The sequence below is a fragment of the Vipera berus genome (assembly GCF_964194415.1).
Source record: "Vipera berus genome assembly, chromosome: 7".
NCBI lineage: Eukaryota > Metazoa > Chordata > Lepidosauria > Squamata > Viperidae > Vipera > Vipera berus.
Window position 1 is genome coordinate 59,225,935 of NC_138209.1, and position 18,836 is coordinate 59,244,770.

Sequence of the window (18,836 nt, forward strand, 5' to 3'; positions counted from 1 at the left end):
TGAGGTTATTCAAGCTTTTTATAATAGTAAATTCGCAATTGCAGAGCAAGAAGTTTTAATTTTAAAAGAGATCCCTCCAAGAATTTTAAGGAGAAGGAAGGAGTTTGCTTCTTTGGCAGAAGAATTAAGAAGACGGGATATTCAGTTCAGATGGGAGATTCCAGTGGGTATGGTGGTGATGTATGCAGGCATGACACATCGTCTTCTTACAGTGTTACAGGCACGTGATTTCTATGCCAATATTTTAAAGGCAGTCCCTATACCACTTTTGGAATCTAAAAAGAAGAATGGTGAAGGAGAGCATCAACCACAAAGTAAGAACGTACAAGGTGCTGAAGGAGTTATGCAGCCGAAAGATGGAGAATTCCAGAAAGTTACAGGAGTGGATCAAATTTCAGTATCATCGGAGGAGGTTAGAGACCAAAGAATGACATGTGCTGCTGCTAGACGAATGAGACAAGAGCAAGAACAGCAGAGAGGTATGATGGCACCTCAAAAACTTACTTACAGTGAAGCAGTGGGAGGAGCGCGACCAAAGAGAGTGCAGGTGATTTTGGAAGAGGCGCTCCAAAAGCTTCAGGTCGCAAAAGATGGCGACAAAGCTTCTAACCTGGAATGTTAATGGTTTAAATTCACCACATAAGAGAAATAAAGTATTTCAATATCTAAAACAATTTAAAAACGATGTTATTTGCTTACAGGAAACACATATTAGAGCGACGGATCAAAAGTATTTGGTAAACTTGAGGTTGGGTACACAGTTTATTGCTTCTGCGACTGATAAGAAAAATGGAGTGGTTATTTACGTTAAGAATACTTTGACAGCGACTTTAATTGAAGCAGATAAACAAGGAAGATATGTTATGATTGAACTATTAATAGAAAGCAAGAAAACGCTTTTGGTTGGACTATATGCTCCTAATCAACAACAAGGAGATTTTTACAATTTATTACACAGCAAGATCATTCAGTGGGATTATAAAGCTTGTATTTTTATGGGAGATTGGAATGGTGTTTTGAATGTACAAATGGACAAGGGAGGTCTTTTTAAAAGCATCCCAAGTCATGCTAAACTACCTAAATCTTTTTTTGAGATGAAGGATGACCTGGAATTGAGAGATGTTTGGAGAGAAAGGAACTTGCAAGAAAAAGACTTTACTTTTTTCTCTGACAGGCATCAATCTTTTTCTAGGATTGATTTTGTATTAATTACTAATGATTTTTTTCTAGGATTAAGAAGATCAAGATTTGTCCAAGAACTATATCTGATCATAGTCCAGTATGGTTAGAGATAGAAAAAGATAATAGTCTTGGCATTTAAATGAAAATTTGTTTAGATACCAGGAAAATGTGGAAGAGTGTAAAAAACAGATGAAGGATTTTTTTTAAAATTCATATGCATAAAGGTACTTCTATTGAGATGGTTTGGGATGCAAGTAAAGCTTATATGAGAGGTGTATTAACATATTTGAACAATAAACATAGACGTAAATTGGAATTTAGGAGGAAAGAATTAGAGGATGAAATTAAGGAAAAAGAAAAGGCTTTAATTCTGAATCCATCTGATGGGAAGATCAAAGAGGTAATTACTTTATTAAGGGGTCAGTTTGACAAGTTAATGGCAGATCAAGTGGCAACTAACTTACGGTATGCTAGACATAACACTTTTTGTAATGCTAATAAACCGGGTAGATGGTTAGCCTGCTTGTTAAGGAAGAAACAAAGAGCTTGTAAATAGATAGAATAGAATATAAGGGTAAAGTAGTGTACCAGCAGAGTCTTATTAAAAAGACTTTTGTTGATTTTTATTCTAAGTTGTATGCTAGAGATAAGATTAGAGATGTGGATATAGATGATTATTTGACAAAAGCTAATATTCCTGTTCTTACGCAAGAACAAAAGGAAGGGATGAATCAATTGATAACTGATGAAGAAGTTCTTTTAGCAATCAAACAATTAAAAGTGGGTAAAGCACCAGGTACTGATAGTTTGACTGCCGTGTATTATAAAAACTTACAGTTAGAAATGGTGAAACCTTTAAGGGAATTGTTTTGTTGTTGTTGTTAGCTGCGAAGTCATGTCCGACCCATCGCAACCCTATGGACAACATTCCTCCAGGCCTTCCTGTCCTCTACCATCTTCTGGAGTCCATTTAAGCTCACGCCTACTGCTTCAGTGACTCCATCCATCCACCTCATTCTCTGTCGTCCCCTTCTTCTATTGCCCTCGATCTTTCCCAGCATTAGGCTCTTCTCCAGTGAGTCAGGGAATTGTTTAAGACAATTCAAATGGGAGGAGGGGTACCTCCATCCTGGAAGACTGCTTTTATTTCCTTGATTCCGAAGGAAGATCAGGATGCTACCCAAGTTAAAATTTATAGGCCAATATCGCTTTTGAATACTGATTATAAGATATTTTCAAAAATCTTAGCTAATAGATTAATGAGGGTAATAGAACAAGTGATTCATGGTGATCAAACTGGATTTATAAGTGGTAGACAAATGAAGAATAATGTGAGACATATTGTAGATTTATTGGAATTTTTGGAAAGAAACAATCAGATCCCCGCAGCGTTGATCTTTTTGGATGCTGAAAAAGCCTTTGATCAATTGGACTGGCAATTTTTGATGAAAGTATTAGAGAAAATGGAATTTAGAGACAAATTTTTACAACCAATTAGGGCAATATATCAAAAGCAAACAGCCCGTATAATAGTTAATGAACTATGTAATATTGAAAAGGGTACAAGGCAGGGGTGCCCGTTGTCACCTCTATTATTTGTTTTAACATTGGAAATATTATTGATTAAAATACGTGACTCGGAAAAAATTAGGGGAATTCAAATAAGAGATCAGGATTATAGATTGAGGGCGTTTGCAGATGACCTGGTTGTTACAGTAACTCAGCTGGATTATTCAGTTGTAGAATTGATGGCGATAATAATGCTATATGGGAAAGTTTCTGGATTTAAGATCAACATACAAAAAACTAAAATATTGTCTAAAAATATGACAGTATCACAAAAGGCTGTTTTAGAAGAGCTAACGGGATTTGAAATAGTTAAAAAGATTAAATATTTGGGGATATATCTGTCAGCCTCAAATATGAAGTTATATAAAAATAATTATGAAACGTTATGGGGAAAAATACAAAAAGAATTAGATAGTTGGAAAAAATTACAATTATCCTTATTGGGAAGAATTGCAGCAGTGAAAATGAATGTTTTGCCAAAATTTTTATTTTTATTTCAAATGATACCTATACTTAAAAAGGATTTAAATTTGGAGGAATGGCAAAAAGGAATTAATAAATTTGTTTGGGCAGGGAAAAAGCCACAAGTTAAATTTATTTATTTATTTATTTAGTTACATTTATATACCACCCTATTCCCTGAGGACTCAGGGCGGTTTACAGGAAATTAAAAAATCCACCATACAAAAGTTAAAAAAAACCAAATTAAAAAATATTAAATTGACCCTGTATACTTAAAACCCCAATTAAAAATTTCTCCTCAGCCTGGGCCCGAGAGCTCAAAGAGCCAGGTCTTCAGGCCCCGGCGGAATGATCGGAGGTCGGGGGCAGTCCTCAGCTCCACCGGCAGCTGGTTCCAGAGGGCAGGCGCTCCCACTGAGAAGGCCCTATCCCTGGGTGTCACCCGCCGGCAATCTCCCACCGGCGGCACCCTGAGCAGACCCTCCCTGTGGGAGCGCACTGGGCAAAGGGCGTTTGATGCCGGCAGCAGGTGTTCCCTCAAATAGCCCGGACCCAGGCCATGTAGGGCTTTATAGGTAATAACCAGCACCTTGAATTTCACCCGGAGGGCAACCGGAAGCCAATGCAGCTCGCGGAGTAGAGGTGTTACATGGGAGTATCGGGAGACCCCCATTACAACTCGCGCGGCCGCATTCTGCACCAGTTGAAGCCTCCGAGTGGTCTTCAAGGGCAGCCCCATGTAGAGAGCGTTACAGTAGTCCAGACGGGAGGTAACAAGCGCATGAGTAACTGTGCGTAGGGCGTCTCGGTCGAGATAGGGACGCAACTGGCGCACCAGGCGAACCTGTGCAAAAGCCCCCCTGGTCACGGCTCCTATGTGGTCTTCAAAATTGAGCCGTGAGTCCAGGAGGACGCCCAGGTTGCGAGCCCTATCAACGGGGGGTAACACCTCACCCCCCATCGTTAGAGGTGGAATAAGTTGGTTAACCCGAGATGCCGATATGCACAGCCACTCAGTCTTGGCGGGATTGAGACGAAGCCTGTTTCTCCCCATCCAGACCTGAACCGCCTCCAGGCACCGGGACATCACGGAGAGGGCATCGCTGGGTTGGTTCGGGGTGGAAAGAAAAAGTTGGGTATCATCAGCGTACTGGTGATACCCCACCCCGAAACCACGAATGATCTCGCCCAGCGGCTTCATATAGATGTTGAACAGGAGAGGCGAGAGGACCGACCCCTGAGGAACTCCACAAATGAGAGACCTCGGGGCGGATCTCTGCCCTCCTGAAAACACCGACTGCGAGCGGCCCTGGAGGTAGGAGGAGAACCACCGTAGAACGGTGCCTCCCACTCCCAACCCCCTGAGACGCCGCAGCAGGATACCATGGTCGATGGTATCGAAAGCCGCTGAGAGATCTAATAGGACCAGGACAGAGGAGCAACCCCTGTCCCTAGCCCTCCAGAGATCATTCACCAGATCATTTAGGATAATGCAAGATACACATGAAAGAGGTGGTCTTAAAATGCCTAATTTTAAGTTATATTATGAGGCTGCTGTCTTGTCAGTGATAAGTGACTGGTTTAATTTAACACAAGGGAGATTATTAAATCTTGAGGGTCATGATTTGTTATTTGGTTGGCATGCATATTTATTGTATGATAAGAAGGTGGATAATGTGTTTAAGATACATATTTTAAGGTATGCTCTGTTGCAAGTTTAGAAAAGGTTAATTATAAGTTAAATTATAAGATACCCATTTGGGCAATACCTAAACACGCAATAGAAAATATAAATGTGGGATTTAATCATGATGAGACTACATATAAGGAAATCTTAAGTTTAGAGAGGAATGTATGCCAATTAAAGCCATATAATATTTTAAAATAAGAAAAGATTGTACAAACTTGGTTTCAGTATGGGCAATTACAGGCTAGATGGAAAGAGGACCAGAAAGTTGGTTTTTCGATGACTGATGAAAATTTGGTAAAACAAATTAGAGATCAAGGTCAAGCACATATAAAAAGGATATATAATGCATTGATAGAAATTGATTCAGAAACGGAACTTGTTAAAGACTGTATGATAAAGTGGGCTCAGAATTTTCAAGAAGTTATAACAATGGACACTTGGGAAAAGATCTGGGTTAGAAATGTAAAATTTACACAGGCCCAAAATTTAAGACAGAATTTTTATAAAATGTTTTATAGGTGGCACTTAGATCCTAAAAAATTAGCAAGTATGTATCCGAACTGCCAGCCCAAATGTTGGAGGTGTGGTTGTGAGGATGCAACGTATTTTCATATATGGTGGACTTGTAAAAAGGTCAAAGCTTTTTGGATTTAAATTTGGTGGAATATGCAAAAGATATTTAAGAAAAGTTTTCTCCGCAATTGTTTTTATTGGGTATTATTACAGATACTACTGTTATAGATACTAAGTTGATGTTGAATTTAATTACGGCAGCGAGACTTTTAGTAGCGCAATATTGGAAGAAGGAAGAACTGCCAACTATAGAAGAGTGGACTTTAAAAGTCTCTAACTTGGCGGAAATGGCAAAGATTTCAGCGTATTTGAAAGACCAATCGCAACAGAGATACATTGTGGAATGGAGGAGATGGATTGAATATATTCAGAATAAATATGGGACTAAAAAGTTTCATTTAGCATTTGAATAAGTACTGGATCTATATGATGTATAACTAGTTAGTAGTTATTTTATTAATATTTTGATGATGGAGAGTTAATGTCTTATTGTTTTTAGCATATTTTAGATTATGCTTGTTTGTATTTTTATACCCTGTATTCAGCTCTGGGAAGTCGGGGAAGGGGGAGGGGAGGGGAGGGAGGGGTTGGGGAGAGGTGAGGGGGAGGAGGGGTTTTTTTTGTATTTAAAAATGTATTGTAAAACTTTTCAATTAAAAAAAAAAACCATGGCCTTGACTATATGCACTTTTGTTGGCAGGGTGATGTCTCTGCTTTTTAATATGCTGTCTAGATTTTCCATAGCTTTCCTCCCTGGGAGCAAGCATCTTTTAAATTCTTGGCTGCAGTCCCCATCTGCAGTGATCTTGGAGCCCAGGAAAATAAAATCTGTCATTATCTCCATTTCTTCCCCATCTATTTGTCAGGAATTGAGAGGGCCGGATGCCATGATCTTGGTTTTTTTAAAGTTGAGTTTCAAGCCCACTTTTGCACTCTCCTTCTTCACCCACATCAATAGGCTCTTTAGTTCCTCTTCACTTTCTGCCATTAGAGTGGTATCATCTGCATATCTTAGGTTGTTGATACTTCTCCTGGCAATCTTAATTCCAACTTTTGATTCACCTAGCCCTGCCTTTTCATGATGTGCTCTGCATATGTTGAATAGGCAGAGCGACAGTATACTGCCTTGCCGGACTCCTGTCCCAATTTTGAACCAATCAGTGGTTCCGTCTCAAGTTCTCACTGTTGCTTCTTGACCCACATATAGGTTTCTCAAGAGACAAATAAGATGGTCTGGTACTCCCATCTCTTTAAGAACTTGCCACAATTTGTTATGATCCACATAATCAAAGGCTTTAGCATAGTCAATGAAGCAGATGTAGATGTTTTTCTGGAACTCCCTAGCTTTCTCCATGATCCAGCATATGTTGGCAATTTGATCTCTAGTTCCTCTGCCTCTTTGAAATCCTGCCTGTACTTCTGGTAGTTCTCGATCCACATACTGCTGGAGTCTAGCTTGCAGGATTTTAAGCATAACTTTACTAGCATGTGAAATGAGTGCAATGGTGCGATAGTTTGAACATTCTTTAGCATTGCCTTTCTTTGGAATTGGAATGTAAACTGACCTTTTTCAATTCTATGGCCACTGTTGAGTTTTCCAAATTTGCTGGCAAATTAAGTGTAGCACTTTTACTGCATCATCTTTTAGGGTTTTGAATAGCTCAGCTGGAATACTGTCACCTCCACTAGCTTTGTTGTTGCTCAGCTTTCCTAAGGCCCATTTCACTTCACATTCTAGGATGTCTTGCTTGAGGCCAGTGACCACCCCATTGTGGTTATCAGGGACATTAAGCTCATTCTTGTATAGTTCTTCTGTGTAATTTTGCCACCTCTTCTTAATCTCTTCTGCCTCTGTTAGGTCCCTGCCGCTTTGGTCCTTTATCATGGCCATCTTTGCATGAAATGTTCCCTTCATATCTCCAATCTGGTCCTCCGTATTCTTTTGTTTTCTTCTACTTTTTGCACTGTTCCTTTAAGAAGATATTCTTATCTCTTCTAGCTATTCTCTGGAATTCTGCATTCAGTTGGGTGTATCTTTCTCTTTCTCCCTTGCCTTTCACTTCCCTTCTTTCCTTATGTCACATTTCTGACGTATGGGCTTTTCAAGTGACTCTGAGGCATTGTTTACCATAAAAGTCCTTTATTAGACTAATACACCAGCAAATGCTTTCTCAAAGAGAGCTGGAATCTGAAATCTCCGCCCCTTGCACAATATATTAAAACACAATTCTCCACCTTTCTAATTTTGTCATTAATCATATTCTCCAATTAATTTAAAGAATCAGTTTCCCTTCTGTTAGAAAACCCGCCAAGGTCTTATCTTCTTCAGTTAGAGATGGCCTTGAAGGTACAATCCTCCTCTTCCCCCTCCCAACTTTAAACTGAATCTCTTAAAGCAATACACAAGTTTAACATATGAAATGGCTACTTCTTCATCTCTTGTCAAGCAACAACATTCGATGTTAGCAGCGTTGACTTTCGCCCCCCCTACAAAAAGGACAGATCCTGTAATGTAAACAAGACACAAGTTAGGAACTGGCTTTTGGTTTGTTGGGGTGTTTCTCATAAAACCTTTTGAAAAGTCTGTCAGCTTTCACATCAGTATATTTCACCCAAATGGCTTCAGACAATGGGTATCCCTTCCATTGTACTAGGTATTGCAATTTTCCCTTAAAGATTCTAGAGTCAAGAATATGTTTCACTTCATAATGGGTCTGACCTGCTACCATGAGGGGTCCAGGTGCTTTCTTAGGGGGAGGTCTTAAAGTGGAGGTTCAAAAAGGTTTCAGCAAGCTACAATGGAACACTGGGTGAATTTTCCCCCAAAGTCTGGGTAGTTTCAATTTTACTGTGACCGGGTTGATGATTTTCACAATGGGGAAAGGCCCCAAGAATTTTGGTCCCAATTTCCTATTGGGTAGTTTAAGGCATAAGTATTTGGTCGACAAATAAACCTTTTCCCCAACTTGGAATGTTATTTGGGGAGCTCTCTTTTTGCCAGCTTGCTTTTTGTAGGTCTCAAAAGTCTTTTTTAAGGCCACCTTTGTATTTTTCCAAACTTCTTCCCAACCCCTCACCCATTGATCAAAAGTCTGGGAAGCGAAGGGTAACTGAGGTTATTTCACTATGGGGTTGAATTCTTTCTCTGTGGCTACATGGAAAGGAGTGTAGCCGGTGCTGCTATGTACTGAATTTTTGTAAGCCACCTCTGCAAAAGGGAGGAGGTTGGTCCAGTTTGTTTGTTGGTAAGAGACGTAGCATTTAAGGTATTGTTCCACCATTTTGTTGGCAGATTCTTTTTTTTATTGAAAAGTTTTTCAATACATTTTATCTTTAACAAAACAACCCCCCACCCCCACCCCCCCTTCCCAACCCAACCCAACCCTCCCCCCCTCCCCGACTTCCCAGAGCTAAATACAAGGTATAAAAGTATAAAACAATCATAAAATACCATATGCTAACAACAATAAACTATTAGGTCTATTGCACTTTAGCTCTTATAAAATGACTACAAGCAATATAAATATCACATCAATACTTATTCAAATGCTAAATGAAACTTTTTAGTCCCATATTTATTCTGGATGTAATCAATCCATTTTTTCCACTCCACAATATATCATTGTTGCGAATGGTCTTTCAAATACGCCGAGATCTTTGCCATTTCCACCAGGTTAGAAACTTTTAAAGTCCATTCTTCTATAGTCGGCAGTTCTTCCTTCTTCCAGTATTGCCCTACTAAAAGTCTTGCTGCTGTAATTAAGTTCAACATCAACTTAGTGTCCACAACAGTAGTATCAGTAATAATGCCCAGTAAAAACAATTGCGGACAAAACTTTATCCTTTTCTTAAATATCTTCTGCATATTCCACCAGATTTTAATTCAAAATGCTTTAACCTTTTTACAGGTCCACCATATATGAAAATACGTTGCATCTTCACCACCACACCTCCAGCATTTAGGCTGGTAGTTCGGATACATACTTGCTAACTTTTTGGAATCTAAATGCCACCTATAAAACATTTTATAAAAATTCTCTCTTAAATTTTGGGCTTGCTTAAATTTTACATTTCTCACCCAGATCTTTTCCCAAGTATCCATTGTAATAACTTCTTGAATATTCTGAGCCCACTTTATCATGCGATCTTTAACAAGTTCTGTTTCTGAGTCAATTTCTATCAATGCAAGATATATCCGTTTGATATGTGCTTGACCCTGATTTCTAATTTGCTTTACCAAATTTTCATCAGTCATTGAAAAACCAACTTTCTGATCTTCTTTCCACCTGGCCTGTAGTTGCCCATATTGAAACCAGGTTTGAACAATCTTTTCTCCTCATAAAAAGTTATACGGCTTCAAACGCCATACATTCCTCTCCAAACTTAAAATTTCCTTATATGTAGTCACATCATGTTTAAACCCAACATTTGTATTTTCTATTGTGTGTTTCGGTATTGCCCATAAAGGTATCTTATAGTTTAATTTATATCTATACTTTTTCCAAACTCGCAACAAAGCATGTCTTAAAATATGCACCTTAAACACATTATCTACCTTCTTATCATACAATAAATATGCATGCCAGCCAAATAACAAATCATAACCCTCAAGATTTAAAAATCTTCCTTGTGTTAAATTAATTCAATCACTTATCGCTGACAAAGCAGCAGCTTCATAGTATAATTTAAGGTTGGGCATTTTTAGACCACCTCTTTCACGCGTATCCTGCATAATCTTAAATTTAACTCGTGGCCTTTTCCCTGCCCAAACAAATTTATTAATACCCTTTTGCCATTCCTCCAAGTTTGAATCCTTTTTAAGAATAGGTATCATTTGAAATAAAAATAGAAATTTCGGCAAAACATTCATCTTCACTGCTGCAATTCTTCCCAATAAAGACAATTCTAATTTTTTCCAGCTATCCAATTCTTTTTGAACTTTTCCCCATAGCTTTTCATAATTATTTTTATATAACTTTGCATTTGAGGGTGACAAATATACCCCCAAATATTTAACCCTTTTGACAATTTCAAATCCAGTTAACCCTTCTAAAACAGCCTTTTGTGGTACTGTCATATTTTTAGACAGCATTTTAGTTTTTTGTATATTAACCTTGAATCTAGAAACTTTCCCATATTGCAATATTATCTCCATCAATTCTACAACAGAATTTTCTGGCTGGGTCACCGTAACAACCAGATCGTCTGCAAACGCCCTCAATCTATAATCCTGATCTCTTATTTGAATTCCCTTGATCTTTTCCGAATTCCGTATTTTAATCAATAATATCTCCGATGTTAAAACAAATAATAAACGGACACCCCTGCCTTGTGCCCTTTTCAATATTACATACTTCGGTCAAACTATTATTTACTATTATACGGGCTGTTTGCTTTTGATATAATGCCCTAATTGGTTGTAAAAATTTATCCCCAAAATTCATTTCATCTAATACTTTCATCAAGAATTGCCAATCCAATTGATCAAAGGCTTTTTCAGCATCCAAAAAAATCAGCGCTGCAGGGATCTGGTTGTTTCTTTCCAGAAATTCCAACAAGTCAACTATATGCCTCACGTTATTTTTCATTTGTCTACCACTTATAAACCCAGTTTGGTCACCATGAATTATCTGTTGCAGTACCCTCATTAATCTGTTAGCTAAAACCTTAGCAAATATCTTTTTTTTTATTAAAAAGTTTTAGAGTACATTTTATCTTTAACAAACAACAAAAAAAAGAAAAAGAAAAAAAAACCCCAACTCCCCTTCCCTCCCACCCTCCCCAACCCTCCCCAACCCCACCCTCCCTTTCCCCTCCCCCCCCCACTTCCCAGAGCAGAATACAGGGTATAAAAATACAAACAATCATAATCTAGCTTACGCAAACAATCCTGAACTATATAGACTATCGAACTTTAACTCATATAGATAAACTCCAAACATATATATATATATACATCATATCAATAATTATTCAAAAACAAGATAATACTTTTCAGTCTGCCCAATAAAAACAATCACAAATAAAACAATTTATATCAATTGTCTAAAGCTGTTCTTCTTCCCAACTAAGCTTTAAATTCATATTATCCTGATATATTATACAAATTAAAATACCATAGATTACTTCCAAACTTAAAATTTTTTTATATAATCACATCATTCTTATATTCTTATATTCTATTACCTACTCCAATATTGCCCATAAAAGTACTACAAATTAATTTCAATCACACATAAAACAATTTATATCAGTTTTATAAAACTATTCTTCTATCCAACTAAACTTTAACATACTAAAACCAAGTTTATACAACCTTTCCTTCTCCTAATGTATTATACAACTTAAAATACCATACATTACCTTCCAGGCTTAAAACTTTCCATCCAAATAACAAAGCATAACCTACAGAATATCAATAAACACTACTACAAATCTTCCCAATTAAATTTTCATAATCATCTTAAAACTAAAGCAACACAAAATATTATATAATTATTTTATAAGGGTGAAAAATGAATCCCCAAATACTTAATCCTTCTAGCATCCTTATTACATTATTATCTCTTGCAATTATGCAACTAAATCCTCAGGTTTGCTTCATTCTTCCAGAAGCAGCACACCTCTTCCAATTTCTGGCCTTCTCTCGTGGTGATGAAATTTGACCCACTCCTGTAGCTTTCACATCTGTCTGCGTTAACCCTTCAACATCTTGTAGATTCTCTCTGGAACGTTGAGGCTCTCTGTCACCTTTTTTCTTTGTAGACTCCAAAGACGGTATGGGGACTGCTTTTAAAACATTACTGTAAAAGTCACGTGCCTGAATCACCGTAGTAAAACAATGCCTCGTACCTTCATAAGTCACCACCATACCCTCTGGTATTTGCCATCTAAACTTAATATCACGTCATCTCAATTCTTGTGTCAAAAAAGCAAATTCCTTCCTTTTTCTTAAAATTCTTGCAGGAATCTCTTTTAAAATCAAAACTTTTTGCTCATCCATTACAAAATCAATATTATAGGAGGCCTGGATAACTTCATTTCTAATCTTTCTCTTTGTAAAATAAACCACCACATCTCTGGGTAATTTCCTTTGTCTTGCAATCCACGAATTAACACGGAAGATTTTATCTATATCTTCCATTATTTCATCTGCTGGTCGCTCCAACACCCCTTCCAAAACCTCAGAAACCATTTTTGTCAAATTTTCCTTAGGATTTTCTTTTAGGCCTCTGATTCTCAAAGCAAACTCCATCTGAGAATACTGTGTCGAAATCAAATCATAATCCATTTTCTCTATCACATTTTCAGTTTCTGTCATTTTGGCTTCCATTCTAATATCATTTTGAACAAGATCTTCCAATCTTTCATCCACAATCTCAATGCTTTTAGCCATATTTGACATTACAGATGTGATGTCTGCTCTCATTTCTGCTAATTTCTCTGTAAACTTCTCCTCCAACTTTTTCTCCATTATCTCAACAAATTGTTGCATTTGCTTTTCCATAGTCTCTTGCAGCAAACTCTGCAAATCTTTTACTGTAAAAGCTGATACAGATTCAGATGCAGAGGACAATGAAGTTTTCACTGAAGACTGCTGCCTCAGGGCAGGAACTTTAGAAGATATAGCCGCCATTATCACCCTCTATTGTTAACTACGCACTTTCACTTGCAGATTCAGCAAAGTCCATTGAGTTAAAGATCAAAACATCATCTTCACCAAAATCTCCTGCATCGCTCTGCCTGCGTCATCATTCTCAAAAGCTCTTCCTTGCTAGCAGGGATGGTTGCGAACGCCCTGTTCTGCTCCAAAAAACCCGGAGCAGAGACGCCTCGCAGTCTGGAGCATGTCCAGGCTTCGGGGGGGCTCAATCCTTCCGCCACCAAAACTCTAAGTTCTGGCAGCCCCGGAGAGCTCTACCCCTACCTGGACGCTCACCCCCTCCTCTTCTCCCGAGGTGGGGGCTTCTGAGCCGCCGAACAGCTGATCAGCATCGCCTTGCCATCCGGAAGCCCCTTAGCAAATATCTTGTAGTCCGTATTCAAAAGTGATATTGGTCTATAATTTCTTGCTTGAGTGACATCCTGATCTTCTTTAGGAATCAAAGAAATAAAAGCAGTTTTCCAAGACGGAGGCACCCCTCCTCCCAATTGAATTGTCTGAAACAATTCCCTTAATGGCTTTATCATCTCAGACTGTAAATTTTTATAATACACAGCAGTCAATCCATCCGTGCCTGGCGCTTTACCCACTTTCAATTGTTTAATTGCCAAAAGAATTTCTTCCTCAGTTATCAGTTGATTCATCTCTTCCTTTTGTTCTTGTGTAAGAACCGGAATACTAGCATTCCTCAAATATACATCAATATCTGCTTCATTAATCTTATCTCTAGCATATAATTTAGAATAAAAATCAACAAAGGTTTCCTTAATAAGGTTCTGTTGATACACAACCTTACCCTTATGTTCTATTTTGTCTATATTAGAAGCCCTTTGCTTCTTCCTTAACATATAAGCTAACCATCTACCTGGTTTATTGGCATTACAAAAAGTATTATGTCTAGCAAACCGTAAATTAGTTGCTACCTGATCAGCCATTAACTTATCAAACTGTCCCCTTAATAAATTAATAACATCTTTAATCTTCACATCCTATGGATTCAAAATTAGGGCCTTTTCTTTTTCCCTAATTTCATTCTCTAATTCTTTCCTCCTAAATTCCAAATTACGTCTGAACTTATTATTCATATATATAACACACCTCTCATATAAGCCTTACTAGCATCCCAAACCATTTCCATAGAAGTACCCTTATTCATATTAGTTTCAAAAAAAACCTTCATCTGTTTTTTTACATTCTTCCACATTTTCCTGATTTCTAAACAGGTTCTCATTTAGACACCAGGAGCACCTATCTCTGTTATCCTTATCAATCTCTAGCCAGACTGGACTATGGTCAGACATAGTTCTTGGACAAATCTTTATCTTCTTAATCCTAGAAAAGAAATCATTAGTAATTAATATAAAGTCAATCCTAGAAAAAGATTGATGTCTATCAGAAAAAAAAGTATAATCCTTTTCTTGTAAATTTCTTTCTCTCCAGATATCTCGCAGCTCCAAATCATCCTTCATCTCAAAAAAGGATTTAGGCAATTTAGCATGACTTGGAGTACTTCTAAAAGAACCACTCTTGTCCATTTGTACATCCAAGACACCATTCCAGTCTCCCATAAAAATAAAAGATTTGTAATCCAGCTGAGTGATCTTGCTGTGTAATAAACTATAAAAGTCTGCTTGTTGTTGATTAGGAGCATATAATCCAACCAAAAGTGTTTTTTTGCCTTCTATTAACAAATCTATTATAACATATCTTCCTTGTTTATCTGCTTCAATTAACTCCGCTGTAATAGTATTCTTGACATAAATAACCACTCCATTCTTCTTATTCATTGCAGAAGCAATAAATTGTGTGCCCAATCTTGAATTTAATAAGTACTTTTGCTCCATAACTCTAATATGTGTTTCTTGTAAGCAAATAACATCAGTCTTAAATTGTTTTAAATATTGAAAGATTTTCTTTCTCTTCTGTGGTGAATTTAAGCCATTGACATTCCAAGTTAGAAGCTTAGTCACCATCCTTAGCGACCTGAAGCTTTTGGAGCACGTCTTCCAGGATCCCCTTAACATTCTTAGGCCGTGCCCCTCCCACAGCTTCACTATAGGTACGCTTTGGAGGTTCCATAACTTTCTGCTGGTCTTGTTCTTGTTCTCGTCTCATTCGTCTCAAAGCAGCACGCGTTATCCTCTGGTCTCTTGCTTCTTCCGATGATACTGAAATTTGATCCACTCCTGTAGCTTTCTCATCTGTCTGCATTGTTCCTTCAGCACCTTGAGGCTTTCCCTCGCCATTCTTCTTTGTAGATTCCAAAAGTGGTATGGGGGTTGCTTTTAAAACATTACTATAAAAATCATGTGCTTGCATCAATGTAATAAGACGATGTCTCGTGCCTTCATACATCACCACCATTCCCACTGGTATCTCCCATCTAAACTTGATATCATGTCGCCTGAGCTCTTGTGCTAAAAAAGCAAACTCCTTTCTTTTCCTTAAAATTCTTGGAGGGATCTCTTTTAAAACCAGGACTTCTTGCTCAGCAATTACAAGCTTAGTGTTGTAAGAAGCTTGGATAACTTCATTCCTGATTGCTCTCTTTGTAAAATAAACAACCACATCTCTAGGTAATTTCCTTTGTCTTGCAATCCATGAATTGACACGAAAGGTTTTATCTATGTCTCCCACAATTCCATCTGCTGGCCATCCCAGCACCCCTTCCAGAGCCTCAGAGACTATTTCCTTCAGATCTTCTTTAGGATTCTCTTTTAAGCCCCTGATTCTGAAAGCAAACTCCATCTCGTGGTAATGCACCAAGGTCACGTCACTGTCAACTTTATCCACCACATTCTCAGTCTCTAACATTTTGCATCTAATTTAATATTATTTTGGCTGAGATCTTCCACTCTTTCATCCAAGCGCTCGATACATATAGCCATGCCTTGAAATGCAAGCAAAATGTCCGCCCTTATTTCTGTTAACTTCTCATCCAGCTTTTCATCCATAACTTCAGCTAGTTTTTCTGTTAGCTTCTCATCCAGCTTTTCATCTATAATCTCAGCTATTTGCTGTGAGTGCTTTTCCAAAGCATCTTGCAAATCTTTAACTGTCAGAGCTGGCGTGGGTGGAGGTGCAGGGGGCAATAAAGCTTGCAACGAAGACTGCTGCACCTGGGAAGCCCTCGCGCTTCTAAGAACTTTGGAAGATTTAGCCGCCATTTTCCCCCACTATTGCTTACTACGCACTTTAACTTTCAAAGTCTGCAAAGTCCATTGAGCTAAAGATCAAAAGTCCACTTTCATCTTAATCTCCTGTATCGCTCTGCCTGCATCCTCGTTCTCTGAAATCCTTTCCTGCTGGCAGGGATGGTTGCGAACGCCTTGTTCTGCTCCTAAAAGCACGGAGCAGAAACGCCACGCAGCCCGGAGCAAACCCAGGCTTCGGGGGGGCTCAATCCTTTAGCCGCCAAAACTTTGAGTTCTGGCGGCCCCGGAGAGCTCTACCCCTACCTGGGTACTCACCCCCTCCTCTTCTCCCAAGGAGGGGGCTTCCAAACCACCGAAACAGCTGATCGGCGCTGTTTTCGGCGGTTCTACAAAGCCGCGGAGCAGACAGCCTGGAAATTGCTGTCTTCGGCGACACCTTGCCACCCGGAAGTCTTTGTTGGCAGATTCTGCGGCTCCATTAGTAGCTGGGTGAAAAGCAGTTGATAGGCCTTGAGATGATCCAATTAATTTAAGAAAGTTTCTCCAAAATTTTGCTGTGAATGGCACCCCTCTGTCCAAAATTATTCACTTAGGGGTGCCATGTAGTCGATAGATGTGTTTTAGGAACAACTTAGTCAGGCATTGAGCCGATGGAAGTCCTTTGCAGGTGATAAAGTGAGCCTGTTTTGAAAATAGTTCTATCACAGTCCAAAATACAGTATTTCATCTTCTGTCGGGTAGGTCTACTATAATAGTCCATAGCTATTTCTTCCCATGGTTGAGAAGGTTTGGCCACCGGTTGCAGTAACCCAGGGGTCTTTCCTGGGATTCTTTTCATGGTGGCACATACAGTACAGCTCTTAACATAGTTTTCTACATCTCATTTTAGTCCCGGCCACCAAAATTGCCGGCGAGTGAGATGTAGAGTTTTTAGATATCCGAAATATCCAGCCTGTTTGACATCATGGCTGTGTTTGAGGGCATTAAGATGAAGAGATTCAGGCAAGTACAGTTTCTTCCCCCTTGTAAGCCAGTCCATCACTGCATGTTAGGGATGTCTGATTGTCTTTAAACCATTGATCAGTGAGGAGTTCTCGCTTTATTTTCTTTACCCCGGGGTCATCAGGATTAGGGGTCCTGTGAGGTGTGAGTTGGGCCGCAGTTTGTGGACTGGGGATAATTGCCTCATTAACTTCTTCTTGTTCACTTTTGTACTGTGGCAATCGGGAGAGCGCATCAGCTAGGAAGTTTTTTCTTCCTGGTATGTACTTTAGAGTAAAGTTAAAACAGTTGAAGTACTATGCCCATCGTACTTGTTTTGGGGACAATTTGTGGGGAGTTTTCAGTGCCTCTAAATTTTTGTGATCTGTCCATACTTCAAAAGGCACCTTGCTCCCTTCTAAGTAGTGCCACCAGTTTAATAGCCCCCACCTAATAGCTAAGGCCTCCTTATCCCAGACTGTCCATCTCCTTTCGCTTTCAATAAATTTCTTAGAGGTGTAAGCACAAGGTTGCAGACCCCACTTTTATTCTTTTGCAATAAGACTGCTCCGACTGCCACGTCGCTGGCGTCTGCCTGAATTACGAAGAGCTCCCCTGGGCAGGGGTGCATTTGGACCGGTTCAGCTGCAAATAGTCTTTTTAAATTCTCAAAAGCTTTCTGACAACTCATAGTCCATGCTAGTGGTTGGCCAGGTTGCAGTTTTCCCCCTCCCTTGCCTGTTTTGAGTAGTTCTGTAAGAGGTAGAGCAATTTCAGCAAAAGAGGGAATAAATTTACGGTAGAAGTTGGTAAATCCTAGGAAGCTCTGGAGCTGTTTGCGGGTTTTGGGGGGCTGCCATTCAATTATGGTTTTTACTTTGGCTGGGTCCATTTCGATACCCTCATTGGAAATTCTATAGCCAAGATAATCTAATCGGGTTAGGTGAAATTCACATTTCGACAATTTGACATAAAGTTTGGCATTCAATAGTTTCTTTAACACTTCTCTGACCAGTTTTATGTGATCGGTCATATTCGTGCTGTATATCAGGATGTCATCAAGGTATACTAGGACCCCTTTTTATAGGTGTTCATGTAGGACCTCATTAATCAACTGCATAAATACGGCTGGCACCCCCTGCAGTCTAAATGGCATGACTTTGAATTGGTAGCTCCCCAAGAGGCAGTTGAAGGCTGCCTTCCACTCATCCCCCTCCTTTATTCTTACCCAGTAATATGCTTCTCTCAGGTCTAACTTGGTGAAGATGCTTTCCTTTGCCATGTGGGTTAGCAAGTCTTTCAGGAGGGGGAGAGGGTATTTATTTTCCACGCTCACAGTGTTTAGGCCTTTATAGTCCACGCAGAGATGAAGAGACCCATCTTTTTTCTCTTTGAACAACACAGGGGCTCCCACAGTAGACTTGGCCCGTTCGATGAATCCCCTCGCTAGGTTTGTATCCACATATCGCTGCATCTCCTCCATTTCATGGGGGGACATAGTGTACATTCTTGGTCGGGGGAGTTTGGCCCCTGGTAACAGTTCAATGGAACAATCATTGGG